This window comes from Cebus imitator, unplaced genomic scaffold (genome assembly GCF_001604975.1).
Source record: "Cebus imitator isolate Cc_AM_T3 unplaced genomic scaffold, Cebus_imitator-1.0 Scaffold709, whole genome shotgun sequence".
NCBI lineage: Eukaryota > Metazoa > Chordata > Mammalia > Primates > Cebidae > Cebus > Cebus imitator.
The window spans coordinates 612,509-615,269 of NW_016108024.1; the positions used below are offsets into that span (position 1 = coordinate 612,509).

Below are 2,761 nucleotides of genomic sequence, written 5' to 3' on the forward strand. Positions count from 1 at the left end.
ACAGTGTCTTTCTACTATTTCTCCAAATTCCTGTGAATTTATAATTATTTCAAAGTAAAAAAAAATAAATAAATAAAACAATTGAATTAGCTAAAAACATTAGGCCAAATCCCTTATTTCACAAACAAGGTTGCTGTGATGCCAAAAGGGCAGATGACTGGCCCAATGTTACACTATTAGGGCAGCACATAGACTTTGCAGCCTTTGTTACTGTCCTAAGATGTAGCCTTCTTCTTTGGAGCTCTCAAAACTCAACAACTTTCACCAGTGTACTTTCCAGCATCAACTTGCCCATACTTCCACCATATTCCCTTATACCAAAATTATTTTAGCTCTTCTTGCTGGTCAGATTTCCTTGAGAGTTCCACTTTCCTGCTGGATTTCCCACTTCTAGATAGCTCAACATTTTTTTAGTAGCAATACACTTAAATATATATTACTAGGATATATCTTTTCTTTCTTTTCTTCTTTCTTTCTTTCTTTCTCTCTCTCTCTCTCTCTTTCTTTCTTTCTTTCTTTCTTTCTTTCCTTCCTTCCTTCCTTCCTCTTTCTTTCTTTCTCTCTCTTTCTTTTTCTTTCTTTCTTTCTCTTCCTTCCTTCCTTTCTTCCTTTCTTCTTTCTCTTTCTTCTTTCTTTCTCTTTCTTTTTCTTTCCTTTCTTTCTTTCTCTTTCTCTTTCTTTTTTTTTTCCCACCACCAATACATTTATTTGTGGGAGATGGGGTCAAATCCTACTATGAACTTTAAAACTGGATAGGACTAGAGACACTGATCTGCCCAACCTCTGGGTATTCACAACTGCACAGGTAAACAGATCGTGTGCACGAGGTATCACCATTCAACAGATGAGCATTAGATGAGGAGGACACATTCTAAGTAGTCACATGATTTCCCATTCAGAGGCAGGTGCTGCCCTCATATCATTAGTGTTGAGAAAAATGCAGGCAGAGCCTGGCATTCGCCTCCTAGCATAGGCCTAGACACGATGGTGGCCATATGCCAGGGGATCCACCCTATTTACAAAGCAGCAGAATGATGCTCCCAGCTGAGCTGCAGAATGGGCGCTGGGCTGACTGGAGGGGTAGACGGGGTGGGGTCTGACCCCATTAGCCTTTCCCCATCCAACCTGGGCCCCCACAAGCCATTCTCTGGCCCTCTGCATAAGACAGACTCAGCAAATCTGGGAGGTGTGGGGAGTCTGCCAACTCCCCACCTCACCCCACCTTCCCCAGGTCTGGCAGGTGACCCAATGCACTGGGTGCAGCCCTGCCCCCATCCAACCCCACATCTGGACAGGCACATGGCAAATATGGAAACTGAAGCCCGCCTGGGATGGAGCATATCTGGTTGTTGCTGGGTTGGAGTCGTCTTGCAGGTGTCCTAAGATGGTCAGGACTCACCCACCGTGGCCAGGTTGAGACCATGTTTTTTAGATGATTCAGGTTACTCCAGGGCAAAGCATGATCCTGATGACACCTGGTAGAAAAGCAGGTTGGAGTCTCGGAAGAGCTGGCCCTATACACTCAGGTACTTCCAGCAGTGAATCCAGGATTTGAACACCGGGGAGTAAGGTGGGAGCCCAGCCTGCAGCCTGCAGCCTGCAGTTGTTCACAGCCACGAGGTTGCCAACTGGCAGGAAGGGGTAGGTCAGCATGCTCACTGTGATCCCCATCACGAACTTGGTATAGCTCCGGATAGCCAGGGCCTGGCTGAAGCTGTCATCCACCAGGTAGGCATTGATGAAGTGGGCCAGCAGGTTACAGCCCCACAAGAAAACCACATCACCCAGGAGGTGAGGGATTAATCCAACAAAGAATCCCAGCAGCCCTTCCTCTTTGAAAATCTTCCCAATGGAGGTCAGCACACCACTGTACTTGGCCTCCCGTCCCACAAACTAGACCATGCAGAGCATTGAGATGACATGCAGGGGGTGAGCCAACATGTGGGACACGCACTGCATCATCATCTCATAGGAGGTCTCCTTCACAACTTTCTTCAGGGAAGTTTTCATGTTATGCTTGTTGGAAACCTGCCCGATCTCATCTGGAGGGAAAACCTTCATGCTACCCTGGGTCACAGTGGAGAGGGCGTTAGGCATCAGCTGGGGGCTCAGGCCTCAGAACAGCCCTATCTTACCATCCACTTGCACAATGTACTTGGCGTAGGTGAAGAGCTTGGCAGACAGAGGGCCTTCCTCCCCAGCACATTGGTCTCAAGGGTTGGGGGCATTGGCTCATGACCCACCTGGATGAGCAGCTTCACGCAGAGCAGCCGATGGCTAAGCGCCGTCACGCCCACCCCCAGTGCCACGAAAAGAGCCTCAGTGGTCGGGGCGTTGTCCCCAGACCCTAGGCCCCCGGATCCGCCGTCCATCCTGCGGGCCGAGGGCTGAGCCGCAGACCGAGGGTGGCGCAGATGTGCGCGCTGCGCGGTGCGCGGGTGGTGGATAGCGAGCTCGGGCCTTGAGCCCCGCCGCCGCCCCGCCGCGAGCGAGCTCGGGCTCCAGCTCCAGTTCCCGCCATCCCCCCTCCATCTCTTTCTTTCCCGTCTCACTCTGATAGCGCAACTGTTTTTTTAAGTAGCCATACACTTAAATATATATTACTAGGGTAGATTTTCTTTTCTTTTCTTTTTTTAGATTTCCTGGCAACTCTAAGATTTTCTTTCTTTTTCTTTCTCTCTCTTTCTTCCCTCCCTCCCTTTCTTCCTTCCTCGTTCTTCCTCCTTCTTTCCCTCCCTCCTTCTCTTTTCTTTTTTTCCCT

At 49.2% G+C, this 2,761-nt stretch overlaps 1 pseudogene across 1 annotated transcript; it reads right to left on the reverse strand.

Annotated features, from left to right (window-relative positions):
- Positions 1-693: 693 nt before the first annotated feature.
- On the reverse strand, positions 694-2,521 carry LOC108296415 (annotated as a pseudogene). The gene has a single exon (XR_001821852.2). The product of XR_001821852.2 is annotated as a mitochondrial carrier homolog 1-like (transcript).
- Between the last annotated feature and the right edge of the window lie 240 nt (positions 2,522-2,761).